Source organism: Lepisma saccharinum, chromosome 17 (assembly GCF_977018435.1).
Source record: "Lepisma saccharinum chromosome 17, izLepSacc3.1, whole genome shotgun sequence".
Lineage (NCBI taxonomy): Eukaryota > Metazoa > Arthropoda > Insecta > Zygentoma > Lepismatidae > Lepisma > Lepisma saccharinum.
The window spans coordinates 37,020,233-37,040,080 of record NC_139245.1 but is presented as its reverse complement, the minus strand read 5'-3'; the positions used below and the strand labels follow the sequence as shown (position 1 = coordinate 37,040,080).

The 19,848-nt window shown below is 38.2% G+C and overlaps 1 pseudogene across 1 annotated transcript in view; it reads right to left on the bottom strand.

Annotated features, from left to right (window-relative positions):
- The window catches only part of LOC146001375 (aquaporin AQPcic pseudogene), a 54,704-nt pseudogene extending 42,577 nt beyond the window's left edge, over positions 1-12,127 (bottom strand). The window contains exon 1 of the transcript XR_014443573.1: positions 10,889-12,127. The product of XR_014443573.1 is annotated as an aquaporin AQPcic pseudogene (transcript). The remainder of the gene's footprint in view (positions 1-10,888) is intronic.
- Between the last annotated feature and the right edge of the window lie 7,721 nt (positions 12,128-19,848).

Below are 19,848 nucleotides of genomic sequence, written 5' to 3'. Positions count from 1 at the left end.
AAACATTAGAATCTTACGTTTATTATTTTAATGAGTCTTCCTACGCTTACAATATTTTATGATTAGTTACAAAAATAACACATTTAGTCCATTTCGGCACTTGTCTTTTAGGTACACCATGGATGAAAAACCACTCTCACATAAGTATGTAGTGGAGAGAGGGATCAAAAACTTTATTGCGCGGTCAGCTATATGAGGAACGAGAGATTTCGAACGAGTATTTTATTTCAAAACACATGAAACAAAGATAAGAGTGTCAGTGACAAAATCAGCCTTATTTTTTCTGTTGAGTGTTAAAGCTATGAAGTCTGAAACAATTAAGTTTGCTCTACACACCTGCAGCAAAAATGCCGTGTGGGTATTCTCGACATTTCTCTTCCGAGCTGATCGTGTACCCCCTTCGAGTCGTTCATGTAGCCCCGGGGGCACGCGTACCACAGTTTGAGAACCAATGGTCTAGCGTCATCTAGCGAATTTAATTTAATTCCTCGCCTTCGTTCAATTCTTACATGCACGACTACAGCAATCGATGCTACATGATTTCTAGATAGGGCATTGAATTTCTCTGTGAGATCTTTTATAAAAATCGGTGTTATTGTGTTAATTCTTTTAGTTGGACGGGTGAAAGTTACAGTGGTGTAAGTCACTTTGTAAAAAAAATACCTAGACACAGAAACCAGATCGCGATAAGTCAATCTGTGAATAGAAAATGTGAAGTACCTCAGAAATCCATCCAACTGGCTTCGGATGACATTTGAAGTTCTAGCGAAAGATGAAACAGCTGTTGTGTTGATCAGCAAATTGCTGTGAGTCAGACTCTTTGCTTTATTTACAAAAGTGACTTACACCACTGTAACTTTAAGCCGTCCAGTTCATGTTTTCAGAAAATAAGCCGTACTCTTCATGCAAAATAATATTTAATTTCACAATTCATACTTATGATTCTTAGCTTTTTATTCAGTACGGATCTCGAGTAACAGATATCCCAAATTAATCAACATAATAAATTATTTGAACTTCAGAAAGCTTTATTAATTAGCAAACTACCAAAAATATTAAAAAACTACTTCGATATAAAACCGGAAGTACCTAGGTATAGTTCTTATTTAACACTAAGTGAGAAACGTAACATTGAAAGATTAGTGGCTATGAAAATGCACAGTTCGCTAACTGAATATTGTAAAACTGGATTCGCAAGTACATTTTTATTGTAAACCATCAACTAAAAGGAAAGAAAATGGTTATTCAACCATCCAATATCATTTGAAAATTTAGCATTTATCGTATAGTGGACTTAAAACAAACTTTCTTTTATATCAGCGCATGTAGTACTCTTCGAACTTCAAGGACGTCGTGGGAAACAAGCTCTAAGCGGCAGTGGTGCTGGAGAAGTCTTCCTCGTGAGGGCGCTACCGTCGCAGGCGAACGTTGGTGTTCGACTTCTAGAAGCACTTCGAATATCTCGAAGAGTGGAATCAACTTGGACAGAACGTAAAGAGAAACTACAACCATAGCACTTGCAGAAAAGAACAAGGTATGTTACTGTATTCATTTCCTAGAGTATTTTCGTTAATTTCCTTAGATTTCTAGTGAGAAATTCTAGCAAAAAAATATGAAATTCACGCCCAACTTCAGCTCGGAACACTGCGTGACGTTAAACCACATGGAATCGTAGTCATCATATTGTCTTGCTTCAAATTTTTATCGTTAATAGTAGACGTTATTTTCATTGCTGCATATGTAGCTAACTGATTGTCTGAAAAGCTGTGCTGGTGACTTTCCGTTCATACACTCGCGAGAAGTTAAAGAAGTTTTCATTGTTTATGAAAACTGTGAAATATGAACGTTTTTCTGCTGTTTCTAGATCGGGGTGGTTTCAAGTGGAACCATTTCTCACTTCATGCTGATTTCAAGTTTTTGTTGCGTTAGGGCTGTTACGTTTAATGCTGTTTGAATTTCCACGTGTGTACATTTAACGATGTTGTTAAAATGTGATTAGGATACAACAAATTGATTAAACGCTGGTTACACTGATGCTCAATTGTTCACGAATGTAGCATATGCTTTTCGCCCTGCAACTACGTACTTGTCAGAAATGCTTATTTTTAAAGTACTGTATGTTTGTGTATTTCATGACGATCGTTTTCTTTTAGATGTGATTAGCTTTATTTCGCTAGGATTGTTAGATTGAATGATAGTAATTTTGTTAGAGTAGGAGTGTTAGGTTTGATATCGATCGGAATTTTTCATTTTGTTAAGTTAGTGTTGGAGGGGTCCCTTGTCCGACTGTACTCCCTCGAGGTTTACATCGATTTTTTATTAATCTGTAACTTTCGATGATTTATGTAATATAATATGTGTTTTAGAGCGCGGAAACCATAAATAAGAGATTTGATCCCAAAGTAAGACCCAGTAAAGAACCCATGTTGGAGTACTTTTAGTTTTTTTATTCCTAATATGCACACTCAAATAGCAAAGAGAAATATGTGCAAATGATAATACCTCCAAACTTAGCAATCCTAACGTATGAAGCGGTAGGCAACGTCCCGTGTGTTGTTGTTTTGGCTTGTCGTGTTGGGTGCTATATTCATTTACGTGAAGCCTTCATAAATACATAAAGACCATGCGATTTCTGCATCTTGAAATAAATTGTGTCACATACAACACTGAAATCTGTCGCTAAAATAAAGAGAAGTCCAAATTTTCGAGGATGTGCGGTTGGTCACTGCCCGACCTCCATTGTGTTTGTGTCACCCATTTCCTAAATTCACCATTCATCTTTATCATCGACATTAAACAACGAAATTACAATATCAATGCATTTATACAAGCACATTAGGCCAGATGATTTTTATATACTTCCGTAAAATCTATTGAGAATCATTTTACTATCAAACTTAAAGTTAAAAATAAAACTAGGCATGTTAGAACTGATTGACTCATAATTTCAGAAACTTTCTCATTATTATGACAAGGTTGTGTGTTGTGTTGAAGAAAGTTATCAGATGTTAGCATTGTTCTGAAAACACATTCCTTGTTTTGAAGAGACTCCAAAATGACTCGTTATTTATACATTGTGTTGTAAACTTAAATACGATTGAATACGTCGAAGCAGTACCAACATTCTAGTAGAATTATTTTCACTCTTAGAAATACTAAAACTGTATATTGAGAGCAGTACTTCTTAGCGTAAAATAACAATGCTTTTCTCTTATTTATTCACCTTAAACTTAACAGTACATTTCTGGAACTTAATTATTAGCAAATTCATTGGCATGTAGACGAATATCACTGGAAAGGCTTATGATGTCATTATTTACTGGTTAGTGCTATGTGCAGCCATCTCTTATTTTCTTTGGCGTTTTTTAAAAACAAAAGTTGAGCAAAAGGAGAGGGGATATCGCCCCATATAAATCCCTGGTAACGTCAGTAAAAAAATTCTCTTTTTAAGTCATACCACAATATTAAATTCGCTCAGTCAAATATATAATAATTCCCTGCGACGTTTGCGAAAAATAATAACTTTATTCGCCAATCAACAGGCTTTTGTGATTGGTAGATTTTCCGCACACACCCAACAACCGCTAAAGGTTATCTCAAAGCACAATTTATGGTAATTTTGGCTCGAAATTTTCGTAAATACAAACTTCGATCCCCAAATAGATTTAAAAAAAAGAAAAAAAAAGAAACTGCATTTTAATATATTTGTATAACAAGTACTACTTTTTGCCGGCCCCTGTGACGAAGTAGTTAGCACATCGCGCTACGACGCTAGGGGTCCCGGGTTCGAATCCTGGTCTGGGCATGGATGTTTCTGAGTGTTCATCAATTTCATCATATCATCCCTCATTCCCATCTTCGCAAATTAGCCAAAAGTGGCACAAAAAGCGAAGTAAAATAAAGCAAATCAAATCGAAGTACTACTTTCTACTTGTGTTTTTTGACACTGCAGGAATTATAATCCATTAAATTACTTGTAAGTGTAAGCCGCAAACTGCGTGTCATGTGGTTAGGTGCTTTAGCAGAAAGTCAACATATTGTAGGGCTGTGTAGAAATATGATAAGATTTATTACCCTAATTTGCCTTCGAGCTTGTAATATGAGAAAATAGTGCATAAAGCACACACAAGATGGAGAATGTTTCATGTTCTCTTGAAAGCAAACTTGAAAGTTTTGGTTTGCGTAATGAGATAAGTTTGTGTTTTTGTGACAGTTGGGAATATTTGTCGTGTCGGAAGATTTGTGGCACAACGGGAGAAACTTAGAGCATTGTAAATTAGGAGTTCATCCCTGCAAGATCTTGCGTATAATAAACAAAGAATCAAGGATTTTACAAGCAAGATCTCAAGTTAGGTTCTCGGTCGGGACATATTTCAGAGGTTCGGATCCTACCGTAAACTACGTATAGTGGCGCACGAATGTGGGGATGAACTTAATTTGGCAACCCTGGTTCCAACTGTGTCTTCGCTGAATGCTAAGGTGAAAGTATTTTCGTGGAATCGACTATGGCAAGGAAATTAGGTTTCTTTGTCTACGAAATTTAGAACATCGACTGTTTACTCTAATTGATTTCTGTTGCCCTTGAATACGTTAGTGTTTGTCCCATCATATTTTTGGGGTTGAAATATTAATATATGAAGACTTAGATTATCTATATTATAATTAATTATCAATAACTGTGTGCAATTTGCAAATATATACGTCGGAAAGTGATGAAAATTAAGCAAAATTCGAAATACATAATGATTTGCTCCAGCCTGCGTGGCGGAGTGATTAGTGTGAAGGCATGAGTTGCTCTGGTTTCCAATCATTAAGGCGTAATTTTCATTTGCTTATTCTTCCATCATCTGGTTTATTAATTCATAATTCTTTCTGGTAGTTGCAAAAATGTAATCGAAGGTAGTAATTTCTTTAGTCAGGAACACAGTATGTCTTCACGATTGATGGTTTGGTTTATTTTACTATGCTTTTCTGTCACTCTAGGCTATTCGCAAAGATCAGGATGAGTGATAGGACAGTCACAAAGAACACCCATGACGGGATTCGAACCAGAGATTCCAGGTATCGTACTTGTATGTCGTCACGAGTCTGAAATTAAATCTTCAACTAAACGCACTGTCATGAAATTAGGCGGGTGGCAGAAGTTTGCGCTGTTGCCACGTCGGAGCACAGCTCCGTGTGTTCGAAGGTTTAAGAGAATGAAAGATCTCGTTGTAGAGTTGGTATTTGTAATCCGTGCGATACGAACTGACAGTATTTGCTCAAAAGGTCAGGGATGACACAAAAGTGCCCCAGAGAGAGGTCGTTCTGACGCTCGAACTAGGCAACGCAGCCCGGTTGACGTTGCCACTTAGTGCGCGGGAACCAGCGACTTTTGTCCCGCTCTCGCTTTGCTATTCCCATATGTGACAACAGCGCAATTCTGCCCAGCCCCCTATCAGGGTGTAAGGGATGACCCTTTCTGAAGACTAACAAACTTCTCTTCCAAGTAGTGCACATTAGACTGCATCCTTTCGTCTGTAGTGGCAGCCAGTATAATTCTCTTTGAACTTACGTTGTGTGTATGGTTCGAAATGGAAATTTTCACGAAACTGAGCGCTTTACTTTCCTTAACACGATGATGTCCTTTCTTTCTCTCATTACCACAGCGGCGAGTTCGACTAGTGAAATTACGCGATGGGCGTCTGGAAATGAGGGGGGGGGGGGGACGCCAATCTCCATAGAAAATGAATGTCAACATAAAATTATTATTTCGCACATATAATTTCATTTCGGTCACAGTAAAGTGTTAATGATAACTTCAAACTTAAGAGTTCTTTTTTGAGGGATCAACCTATCATGGAGGACAATATGTCTAGCTTTCAGACCCGTAGCCAGGATTTTATTTCGGGGAGGTTCATCCCTTATCAGCATTAGGCGTCGCCAGAAATATTTGTTGAGGGGCACAGGCCACTGATAAAACTTGATTAGTAGAAATAAGAATGACAATTATAATTATTACCACGGTTATTATTGTCACTTTACAATTATAACTATTATAAGTTATTAAAAATAAACTATTCTAATCCAAATCTATTTATTGTTATTATTAGAAGAGACTTTGCTACTCGAACCGCAGTATGAGTGATTGACTGATTGATTGATTTCGTGTTTTCAGTTCACGTTATGCACAGTAAGGCTAATCGGGACTGGACCTACAGTTTAAAGTGGGATCTGAACCACTATGTGCCTGCACCACGTATTGAACCCGGGACCTCTTGATTACCAGGCGACGACACAGTATGATTGAATATCCAACACAAGTGTTGTCCATTATTTTATTACATTTTGTACAGTTAGTGTACTGAAATTCATAGTTATTGTATTTTGTTATTAACTTTTGCACATTCCGTTAAAAAGGCTTTAAAAGTTAGGGTCAAATTTTACTCATGAAGTTTATATTGTGTGACCACTCGCAGAGAAAAGAGGTTGAGAGCTGTGGATCCATTTATTTAATGGTAGAATATAAAACTATAACCTAGTTCCTTTGTTATACACTAAACATTTTTCGATCTAACGTTTAATCCTGTTAAGAAAGTAAAATTAATTACCAATATACACTATTTAAATTAGATATTTTGTGGGATTTCGGGGGGGGGGGGGCATTTGCCCCTTAGCCCCCCAGCTATAGATCCACCAACCCATCTGAAACCCTAGCGCGGGAGCAGTGGCGCTAGTGTCGCTAGTTAAAGTTACAGGGAAGCCTGTAGTTCGCATATTTTCCGAGGTTTCAGAAAGCTTGGTGGATCTATACACTTGGACTTCATATACTGTTATATACATTGGTTACTGCAATTGTAAAGTTAATGCATTTGTTTCTCAGGACAATGGGTTTTTGTAGCGTCAAAATGAAGCGTCAAATAAAAAAAGGTTAGACTAAACGTTGTTTCCCCTAATGATTCATGTACGCTGTGAAAGTTTCCATGGTGTTTATGCTACCTTATTTAAAGACGAGATCGAGGAGGGGGGAGGGGGGGTATTAACAATTCAATACGAGAGGAGATACTCTCCCTAGCACTCATAAACTCTCTTGAGTATCGATCCCGCTTCCGAAATTCTCTGGTCCAAATCCAGGCGTGGGCATAGTAGTTATTTTCTGAGAGTTCATTCATCCTCATCGTGGCGATTAGCCAAAAGTAGCAGAAAAGTCACGCTAAATAACATAAATTCAAATCATTGACCTTGTCTTGGTTGTCATAAAAATTAGAAAACCATCGGGCACTGATTGAATTTAGGCCACTCATTACCAACGCGACTTTATTAAGGATATGATTAAGTGCAATATTAACACGAAGTACATAAATCTGAGAATTCTCAGTGCCTAGAGGGAAAATTTGATTTATCAGAGTACCGCAGAATATAATTTCAATTCATTTCGGTTTTAGATATCACTCAGTAAAAATGTTCCAAGAAATTTTCCCAAAAAACTCAAGTTAAACCCACAAGAGCCATCTAGTGACATTTCCTAAGATTAATCTAAAATTTTAGTAATAAAAACTGTCATTAAGGCCAAAAGTTTCGAAGAAAAATAATTTGAATTTGGCCGACGAAGACCTTCTTTGACACATAATTAATGACGAAAGAAACCGAACTTCACCAGCCTCTGCCGCCCCATCTGATCGTGACAGAGTTTGATAACTTCATTAAAACGTCACTATTGCAAAAGGGAAAACAAAAGAAAGCTAATTTGTATGCGTAATGGCCACAGGAAGTTCGGGGCTACGATGAGCTCGTTATTGGAAAGACCAGATGCATCAAAGTCTAATGGAGAACCTTCCACCAAAAAGATTACAAGGCCGGGATGGGATATTTTTGGAATTTTGCGCCAAAAAGTGGGCTCAATACACAAGAGCAAATGAAGCAGTGTGTGAGCTTCTATGCAAATTAAATGTTGGATTTACAAAGCGTAATTGGTAACAATAATAATGGTAGTTATTAAAATAAGGTCGAGTTTCGGTCTTACAACCAACCCCTGTTAAGGAACGAGAGAGAAAAAACACACGAACAAATAATAAATAAAGCTAAAGCCATGAAAATAGTCCATTCACGTTCACGCCGCCCAACTACAGTGTTGCCAATAGGCAACAATTTCAACCGACGAAATTAGCCGCATACGTGCACTCACCTCGATTAGTAATCCGGCAGCTTGTATCTTTATACACCATATTTGCAGAAGATACAACTCAACTTACAAGTGCATCAAAATACGCTGTATACAACAGACCATATTACGAACTTCGATAACCCTGTACAAAGCGCGAAGTGTCGACTGGGCAACTTAGAAGATGTGTGGCAACCCTGGAGGGCCAGGGGGGTGGGGGAAGTAGGCAATGGGAAGCTCCGATTTTGACTTGTTTTCGTGGAGAGAACAATACAAGTGGTGACCAGAGGTGGCCATACCCCCCCCCCCTCCTCCCGAAGGTCAGTGGCGCGTCCCGCCCAGATCGTCAAAATTCCCACAAAGTATTTAATTACGACAGCGTGTCTACTGAAAGTCACTTTTTTTAGCTTTACTGAATATTTTTACTTGATCTCTCCCTCGCCCTTATCTAACGGATTGCTAAAATGTCCACCCTTCTCCAAAGATAGTCAAACTAACGTACACCAATGTACGTGAAATTGAAATTAAGGCTGTGCTAATAATTGTAGTTATTTTATACATATTTCAGCACATTTCCAGATTCATAGCGATCATATTAATGAAATAATCTTAAAGCCGGAACCAGAGGCGTATCGAAAGAGGCGTTAGTGGAACAGAACCCCCCTCCCCTTTCCCCCGCTCCTCAGTCCATTTGGACTTCTATCTGAAGAAAATTGCACAATCCTGAAAACACTGAAAAACGTTCATTGCTTTTAAGCAGAGTTGTTAAAGGTCCAGGAATATTAAATAAATTCAATTCCGGTCCAGGAGAGAAAATCAGAAAGCGGAAATTGGTTCTGGACCGTAAAGAATCTTTTTATCTGTAAAGTATTTCATTTAGATCCAGGAACCTTTTTAAGATCAATTTAAATACGGTCCAGGAACCTTTTTCCGGATGAATTTAAATACGGTCCGGGAACCTTCTTTCCGAAAAAATTTAAATTCGGTCCAGGAACCTTTATTCCAGGATCAATTTAAATTTGGTCCAGAAACCTTCTTTTCCGAATCAGTTTAAATAGGGTCCAAGTTCCGTATTGAAATGAAACAATACGCAACTTTAATCGAATACGGACCTAACGATAAACAATATCCAATTGTGAGCATGAAAGACTATTCCAGGTGCTGGCGCTCTCGAGAATCTAAGGTACAAGATAGAAAAATTGCCAGATAGCTATTCAGATATTGTGGTTCTTACCCTAATGGAACCGTGCCATTGTGGTGTAAACAGCGGCATGCAAGGATTTGTGGTTCTTTCAGAAAGTGTGGAAAGGGAGTGCACTGTGGGAGTTAAGAATTCATGGCAAAGGAGAGAAAAAACAGAAGACGCAAACGCTGCAGTCACGTTACCCCTCTCCATGTAGTCCCATTCTATCGCGCGCGTCCCTTCCCTTGGTTTTAGCAGCACTGTCCTGCCCGTCCATGTTGTGATATCTGCTGGGAACACAGCAGCCTCACGTTACCTCATCGACGGCTCCTATTGGCTGCGGTTCCTGGATCGGATGCCAGAGCAACACGTGACGGGTTTGTTTGAACTCAATATGACGCCACACTAATATAGTCCATTGCCCGGGTTCGATACCCATTGGAGGCACACAGTGGTTCGGATCCCACTTTAAACTGTAGGTCCAGTCCCAATTAGCCTTATTATGCATAAGTGGACCTAAAACACCAATTCAACCAACCAACCAATTCCATTGCGTTATTTACGGTAACTCTTCGACAAGGGAGTTTTTGAACGTGGCCCACGAGAGAACAACAGCATTTTGATATATTTGCTGTGCTACGTTTTCTACAACCGCAGTGTGTGTGACATTCCAATGTGAAACTAGCAGGAATTGTAAATAAATTCAATCCCGGACTGGGAGAGAAAAACAGCAAACGTAAATGAGTTCTAGACAGTGTATAAACCTTTTCATATTTATATCATTTCAATTCGGTCCAGGAACCTTTTTCCGGATTAATTTAAATATGTTCCAGGAACAGTTTTTCCGGATTAATTTAAATTCGGTCCAGGAACCTTTCTCCGGATGAATTTAAATTCGCTCCAGGAACCTTTTTTCCGGATGAATTCCAATTCGCTCCAGGAACCTTTTTTCCGGATGAATTTAAATTCGCTCCAGGAACCTTTTTTCCGGATGAATTCCAATTCGGTCCAGGAACCTTTTATCAGGAACTATTAAAATACGGTCCAGGATCCTTTCTCCAATGTAACAAAACGCAACTTAGACCGAATTTAAATTGTGCGAGAAAAAAGGTTCCGGTCCTGCAGCGGAACCCTATAGAACCCATTACAATTTATGGGTTCTTGGACCTTTAACAACCCTGCTTTTTAGTGAATAAAATGTTTTAGAAATTTGCCATGGATACTAAATCACGAAATAATATAATGTTAGTATTTTATATGGTTTTTAGTGTTTTTCATGAATTTTACCACATTTTATGCAAATTCTGCAAAAAAATACGTATAAAAATCATACAATTCCTGCTGTTTGAGTCAATATGTTCAGTAAGATTATGGCAAAAGCGTTAATTTATGAATATAGAATCATAATACACATAGTGACAGATAAATTGCAGGTTTTCAATACTATTCACCCCAAAGGCTGAATCCCAGTCAAAAAGAAATATTGGATACTCCCCTGATCAATACATTTCAAATTAAGCCTACAACTCTTTAACATGCATGGAAGAAACTAGATTAGTACTTACAGCAAACAGATGCCCCGCAGTGTAGGCAAGTCCAATGGACAGAGCCTTGCAACCATGATCCGTTCTGTTGGGATCGAGCACTGCCAACACTGTCAGCACCACAAGAAAGGACGTCATGAATTCAACCCCGAAGGCCTGCGTGGTCGTCACAGACGGATGCAGCGACGTTACACCTAGACCTCCTGGCACGAGTCCGTACAAGATGGCGGCTCCTATCACGGCACCGAGGCACTGGGCCATGATGTACGTCAGAGTTCTCAAGGGCGAGATGTGTCCACTCACCAGCATGGCGATCGACACGGCTGGGTTCAGATGGGCACCACTGATGTTCCCGACGCACTGTATCAATGTCGCTATCACTAGACCAAACACTAAAGACACTTTCACCTCCCTCAGTTCCTGTCTGACGTTTCTGGTGACGTCAACCACTGGGTGCTGGGTGTTGTTCCTCTGCACCGTCGACACTGTGACGCCTTCCCCTTCTGCCAATTCGGTGGCCATTTGGTACAGCGGCGGGTGCCCCACCACGTGATAGTGGTTCGTGGTGTGGTGAGCTGGTGTTGAACCAGATTCGGGTGCCGGGTCGAAGCTGGCTGCACCACAACCTACAACGACAAGGAGAAGTGTTGCCAGAAGCTCCGACCTAACAGCTTTCCAAAACCTGAAACTCCTCACTTCCTCCCTCATCGAGTAGTCCTGAGGTAATGACTCCAGGTAACGCCTCATTCTTTCGATGGTCGTTTTCCTACTTGTCCCTTCGAAAGTGGACATAGCAAGTGCTCTGGGAGATGTTCCCCACCAGATGTTGTCTACGGCTTTTAAGACTTACTTCATTGTCACTTCTGAGTCGTCACGGTTGCAGCTGTCCAGATGTTGACTCCGCTTCCTCAAACTATAACTTGATTGAGCTACAACCACCATGCCAAGCAGTCACAAATATTTCTTTACAGCCTTCAAAATATGATTGGTGTTATTTCCACCTATCGACTTGTTCAATGTATTCTTTAAGTGTCTATCAAGTGCTGTCAGTTCTCAGTTGATTTTACCTACTGAAAACTTCACGACTATTACGTTCGGTACTTCCTATTAACGAAACCAAAGGCCCTCACCCAAGACAAACACGTTTATTGTGCAGTATACCATTACTATGTTGTAGTACTGGAGTGAAAGATTGTAATTTCTTCAGCTCCTTCAAAGTAAGATTGGCGTTAATCCATCCTACCAATTTGTACAGTGTTCTCTTCAGTACCTGTCAAGCGGGGTCATTTCCCAGAGTTCAGTTTACTTACACTTTCTGTTAACAAAGCTAGAGTCCCCTCACAAAGGCAAAACCTATTACCATTATTGAGTTGTAATATTAGAGTACAATATCGTTTATTAATTCATTAAAAAGCACAGGTTTGAATGATCAGTTAATGATGCTTTTGTAAACGAAATGACGTAAAATTATTTGAACCAATGAAAGAGCATGACAGTGTTATTGACCTTGCCTGGAACAAACTATACAAATCCATGATTGAAACAAGGGTTCTTCAAAAATATTCTGTATGTTGGGCGTAAACAGCCACATGTAAAACTGCAAGTCCAATAAAATTTTGTTGAGTTGTGTCGAGGATATTTTGCAAAAGCTTCTGCCACAAATTACGAATAACCATGTTTCCAGAAAGTAGTCACAGATTCCTCACTGAATGGTAAGAACCGCACAGTTAAAACGCCACATCTAAACAGGTTTACGTGAGTGTTGAAGGACGAAGTCGAGGAAATATTGATCTTTTTTTTAGAAAGGGGGGAAAACGGATGGTGATGCTACATTGGAAAACAAGTTTAACTCTTCAGAGATTTTCTTCTTCTACGGCAAGGTCTCTGGTTCGCCTTTCAGCGGGAACTCGATCCACTTCCATCTTACTTCTATTTCACGAGACGAGGGGCTTACGGTGATCGAAAGCAAGCCGAGGATTGGAACAATGCTCTCTTAGGATCGAAGGAAAATGCTTTTCCAGAAGAGATCATGCGCTGAACTCCCTTCTCGTAGCCTCTCCTACAGGAAAGTTTGCAGGTGGATGAAGAATGTGACTGGAAGGAAGACGCTTTTGAGTCCAAGGTCTCGTGTTGCCTGCAAAAAGAGAAAAGAAAGCTGCAATATCACGACTGGAGACGTACGAATGCGAAAAAAAGGCATATGTTGTTAAACAAACTGTTCGTCCATTAAATAAAATGGGACATTCTCCATGCAATCTTGTATGGAATAACCAAAATATTGTTTCTGGTTAACATATATTTGTTAAAATAGTTGACGATTATTCACGATTAACAAATTCTTTTAGTGATGGGACACATTTGTTTAGTTAACCAAAAATTTGGTCAAAATCAACAAATTTAGTGACGTCTACCAATTGTTTTATGTCTACCAAAAAGCTTTACCAATTGTGGTTTCTTAATTCAAACAAATCGTTTTTTCTTCTGCACGGTCTTTCCTGTGTATCGTTAGAGAACCTGTTGAAGGTTGTTTGAGTCCACTTTATGCACAGATATGTTAAGCGAGACTCTATTTATATTTTAACCCGGGATCCAAACCAGCATGTGCTTCGACAGGTATCGAACCTGGGACCCCTTCGTTATAAGGCGACTACGTCACTATTACGTCATCAGGAAGACCACACTCTTCTATCATTTTACAGAAAATATCTATACCTCTGGAAAATTTAAATTTCTAGAACAATAATAAAGAAAGTGCGTAACTGGAGGTAACTCTGGAAATTATACTCAGTCGAATCTCTGCTTTGCGTTGTAAGAAATGTTAAAAGAAATAAGAGACAGGCTATTCGACTTTCCTGTAAAGTTGCTTCGGCGCATTTCTTAACAAGAATTCCAGCTCTCTAAACAGCAATAAAATTACCGTATTGCATTATACAGTGCGTTCACTTTGGCTCTGTGCCGAGATAGCGCGTGAACAATGTAAATATAATTGTATACATGCTAAAGATATGTGCGTAAATAAGGGGGACGTTACGAGACGAAAATGCCGGTATCTGCGCCATGTCAAACTTTATCTCGGCCTAGAGCCAAAACGAATGCACTATATTATATTCTACAAGGCATTATACACCACGATCTACGGGTAACCAATAAATCACAACTAAATTTAAAGTCTGCAAATAAGATATATTAAGAACAAGCAATAAATAGCATGACATTAATATCTATCTGCCTCTGCAATTTATGCAGTGACTTCAATTTCCAGGGACGCTTCTTAATATAGTACTACCAGAGGAAAGAGAACATTTTGTGCTCATTTTTAAAAACTTGTTCATTTTCGTTATCTCCATAACTCTTCCCCTTTTTATTTTCTCTAATTGCTACCTTCCGGCTGTGCAGTCTGGCTAGCTCATAATTCATTCTGCTCAGACACTTGCTATTACAAGGGACCCCCCTCCCCCCTTCCTCAACGTTTTAGAGAGCTCGCCACAAGATTAATTAGGAATCAATTTAATTTCCCGTCCGTCCTATGAAAAAAAAAACTTTTTTTTCCCGGTCTTCTCAGTGCCAAATTTTCCTGTTTTTGTACAATCTCGGACGCTTCTTTGTTGTAATGATTCCATTGAAAGTGGTGGTGGTTGTTACAAAACCATACGTATCCGTAACTGTACCTAAACAGTTAAAACCGACATATTGTGTTTCTCATAACAGCGTACGTTGCTTAAGAAAAGCATTAATTTTGTTTGATTTTACGTACCTTTTCTGCCACTCTTGGCTAATCGCGAAGGTGAGGATGAAAAGCTATAAGTAGTGCTGGGCGATATATCATCCAGACGATATATCACGATATTGGAAAAATATCATCCAGCCGATATCAACTGGACGATATATCGTCACTATATTTAGGCGATAATTTCGTGTCTGCGATATATCGTCACTATATTTAGGCGATAATTTCGTGTCTGCGATATATCGTCACTATATTTTGGCGATACATATCGTGTTGGCGATATATCGTTACGATATGTTGGCTATATATAACGTGTCACGATATTTGGGGATGTATATCGTGGAAACGATATATCGTTACAATCCATAAATAATAGGAAAATATCAGTTTGAAAAAACTCCAAAACCCAGACACCAGCCGTTGTATTCCAGACAGTAAATATCTAAGGAATGCCTTGTCAGACATTACCTATGCGTATATCATCATCGATATCACGATACGGAAATTTATCGTCTGTGACAATATTTTCTTGACGATATATCGCGATATCAAATTTCCGATATCGTCCATCCCTAGATAAGGCAAAGTTAGTGAAATGAAAATCAACAAAAATACATGTATAGGACAACACGAGCCCCAATGGCTGTAAGTCTAGACGCCAGATCCTCGTTAGTCTGTAAAATACAGTTCAGGGTTGTTCCCTTCCTCCACTGTATTTTCCCTCTGCTCCTGTAGTAGGGAACATGGAGACCCTAAGGGTCTACACTGAAACCTTCTCGAAGGGTTTGAAGGAAAATTCGGACCACCGGGTTGAATTTGAAATTCATTTATTATTCAAAAGCCAGTGTGAGTACATCTGGGTCGAAGCAGCACGAGTTCTGGAATCCGGGTATTTATGGACTCTTGTGTGATCGAGTACGTAAAGAATTTTAGTTTATAAAGACTGGTATGTAGTACTTTAGTCTGTGGGACTTTTGGTATCCAACAATACTAACTTTTTACCTGGGGGACTTATGCAGAGCTTCCCGCAGCGCTGGGGTCACAACACCAGACAAACTCGAGCTGCGGATAAAATAAACGTGTTCTGCACTCTCGTGCCATGTTCTGGCGTGTCTTACGACATAATATTTTGTTCAGTTACAATAAAAATTGTTGAATATACATTGATAAGTTTTCATAAATTATTTAAAATGTCTGGACATTTATTTTTGAGTTAACAAATCTCTATACATCAAAAAATATACTCATCACCAAAGGTTTGGAATATTGTTACGTTAGACAATAGGTGATAGACAACACATGGTATCTGTCTGGTGGACGTTCTCGTCTTTTCGCTGACATATGCCACTGTGCCTATCACCTATTGCTTAATACAGGGTGTCCGGGCTGGAGGTATACAAAAATATATGCTTATAAAGAAAGAACTATACATTTTATGTTGTTGGGTAAATGCTCGATAGAAAATCTCCCCTAATTTGAACTCTGCTAAGCATAGCACACACTGAACTTTTCGTTGTGTCGTCCACATGTTGACTGTCACATTGAACATTTGTGCGCATGCGCGATCTATACGACTCTGTCCTGACCTTGAAATGATGGGAGATTTTTATCGATTGAGCATTTACCCAACAACATAAAATGTATAGTTCTTTCTTTATAAGCATATATTTTTTTGTACCCTGTACAATAATATTCCAAACTTGTTGTGGCTAACATAACAATATTCCAAACTTTTTGTGAGGAGTGTATAAATTTTAAACATTCCACCATCAGTTAGATACATAAAGGTTAGTACTTCATAACATAATAATGGTTAGTATATTGGAACAATCGATTGATTGTTTTTATTTATTTTACTTCGCTTTTTGTGCCACTTTTGGCTAATTTGGGAAGATGGGAATAAGTGATGATATGATGAAAATGATGAATGGACGGACACTCGCAAACATCCATGCCCAGGGCGGGATTCGAACCCTGGACCCGTGACGTCGTAGCGTGATGTGCTAACCACTCCGCCACGGTGGCCGGCTGGTGCAATCGAATATCTACTTTTTTGGTCATGTGTAATGTTTTAATTATCAACCTTTATATTTTGTACCATATATATATATTTATTCTTGTTGTTTTATTAACTTTTATTAAATAATGTAAGGAATTAACAGAGTGCACTACATAGAACAAAGGTTGATATGGGTGTCTTTAGAAAAAAATGTACATAGGTGTGGTCATGAATTTCCCCAACAATCTACCTTATGAGTGTTTTCCATTACTTAATAAAGAAAACTATCTCAAACTTAAATTGTCTTTGCATGTTTCCTTTTTCCTAGGAAAACTTTCCGAATTGGGAGCATTACACAGACACACGAGTCTCACTTTAAATTTTATGTTCAATACAGAAAAAATACTGAAATAAACCCTTTTCCAGTGCAACTTTTCTTAGATTTCAAGTTCATGAAACTAATTAATATTATCAGTATGGCCTCAATAGGTAGTCTCCACAGCTAATACTGTTTGCCGAAGAAGGGTAGACATGTTATCAGATGAGATATTTCTAATGATAGCTAAGCATATTCTGATTTTACTACAAAAGCTTGACTGACATGTTAAGCGTTGTATGACACCTTTAAAATACTTTCATGTCAGGCCCGTACCCAGGATTTTTTTAGGGTAAGGGGGGCAAGTCTGAAAACTTGGCTATGTTATATAAAATTGTCATGACATAATTAAAATAATAATGTAATTATTTAATTAATTAATATATATATATTTATAAACATATATAAACAAATTAATTTACTACATTTATAAACTTGAAAATTAATTCCTTTAACGACTGTTTCATAATGTCAAGAAATTAGAAGATAGGTGAAATGTTTTTAATAAGTGTTAGATATTATTTAATTATTGCTTTTTATTAAAAATTATAATTACATTTTCATACTTTTATTGTGTTATGTTTTTATAATGGTCTCTCGAAAGGAAATATTTCCTTATCGGAGTTGTAGCTCGAGATTACAGCGCCCAGGACGAGAATGATTTTCGCACCCCACCCCTACCTAGATGTAGCTCGCATATTTAGGCATTGTAGAAATTTTATGTACCTACTTTGTCGGCTGTGCATCCCACACCATCTTCACTGAAGCAGTGTGTGTTATTGTTAACATCTGAAAAATCGATTGTAAATTATAGATAACTAGGTGGAGGGACAAACAAAAAATGAGAAACTTTAAGAAGATATTGGTTTCCTATTAAATTAACATGTAAGTGCTATGTTTTATTCCCGATAAAGGTGGTCAGAAATGGAGGAGAAATGACAGGTCGATCAAATTTCTATGTTCCAAGGGCCTAGGGTGACAATGACAACCACCTTCGCAGCTACGGCTCCATTTCTTACTAGTCCAATTTGATATAATTTTGAAATCTTATTTATGACTGTGGAAGTACGTTTTTACCCCATGCTGTTACCAGCCCGAGAGAGAGAGAGAGAGAGAGAGCAAAGGATGCAACATTCACACACAGGCAGACATCATTCTTTGTATGTGTTTATGATGTTATTCTTAGTAAAGTTTGAAGTCCAAACTAATTGATTATCTTTGTTGTTATAACACAGACTCTTACCCTCGAAAAATTTTAATTGGGGAAGCATTTTAATAGAACAAGATCATTGGTGGGAAAGTGGGAGATCCTCCTTCCGCCATTGGAATTCGTACCCTGAATGTGACCACCAACGCTATGTAATTATCCTTATAATGAAGAACATGTCTGAATGTGAATTAACCACAAAAAGAGAACATTTTCTCATCAAGACTGCAGTTCGAAGAAAGTCAAAACTGAGTTAATATGGTGAACTGTCCCGACCAAATTGGAACATTTAGTAGCTTCGCATAAATAGTTATAAAACAAAAATTCCTAAATATAGTAGACTGCAGACTTCTGGAGTCTGCCTCTCTCCAGTGACAAACCATTCATTTATACATGAAGAAAAATCTAAATTCTTGCAAAATCTTAAAAATTATCCATGTTATTTTTGTAGGTTTGCATCACAATATTTAATGACTGGAGGGGGGGCATGGCCCCCTTGGCACCCCCCTGGGTACGGGCTTGTATCATGTCATTTTAAAACTAATTCCCCGCGCATTCTTATTGCATACATATCAAAGACGACAGGATCGCCCTTTGTGTGCCCTTTGAGTAGCAAAAAGGGCACCGTCGAACAAAGGAAGACTTCGTTCCATTCGCTTTCCAGGCCATCACAACCGATCGATAACATAATATCCCCCCAGCTGGAGAAATATCTCAAGAAAAGGTGTTGTTTTGTTATTCTTTTTAACTTTCGCCTGGTTCAAAGCTCTCTCTCGTTCAACTTAGGATGTTTTTGTTTTTCTGCTGTTGCTCGGATTCAAGACGCAGAGGATGGGGGGTGAAATATTAAAGTATGCAGTCTGAAGTTATGTGCTGTTGCAACGAAATTTTACATTACAGTTAGGCGGAGAGAGTGCATTTGAAAGGGTGGGAGAAATCACTGCTCTGTACAACAAATAAAACGTAAACCGTTCAAGTAACAATAATAATAAATGTTTGAAAAACAATTTTCTTGCACACATATTACACAGAATCAGTGATAATTAATTGTAAGACAATTAACATATAAAGACTTACATATGTTACTTGTCTTCATATATTAATATTAATACAATACAAAAACAAGATTGAACACTAAAGTCTTCAACTGAAATTAGAAATTGCGAATTTCAATAAAGCTTGGATTTTCTAAATTTTGCATGCAGCGAAGCCAAATTTCCTTGCCTTAAACAGTCACATAAATTATTTCAGCCTAGCATCCAGAGAAGACACGAAATTGGGAACAAGAGTTGCTAAATTTAGCTCTTCCACCATGCTGCAAATTTTCAAGTTAGCAATTTATGTCGTAAAGTTATTGTAAAAGTAACTGTTCATAACGGTACTATTGCAAGAAAGTAACTGTTAGTTACAGCTACTTACTTATAAAAGTACAGTACAACTTCGTTAATCCGGACTCCGATAAACCGGACTTAGCTTCATCCGGATAGGCAAAAAAAAAATTAAAAAATAGCACAATGCAAGGTTTAAAAAATGTGGCCACAACTCAACAAGAGAACTTCCCAAAATATAGGCAGTCAACCACTGATGAAATTCTGTTTCCCGCAGACTTTATACTGTACTCTATAGCGTATTTAGGCCTATGCCCTTTAAATACACCATAATTAACGTGTTT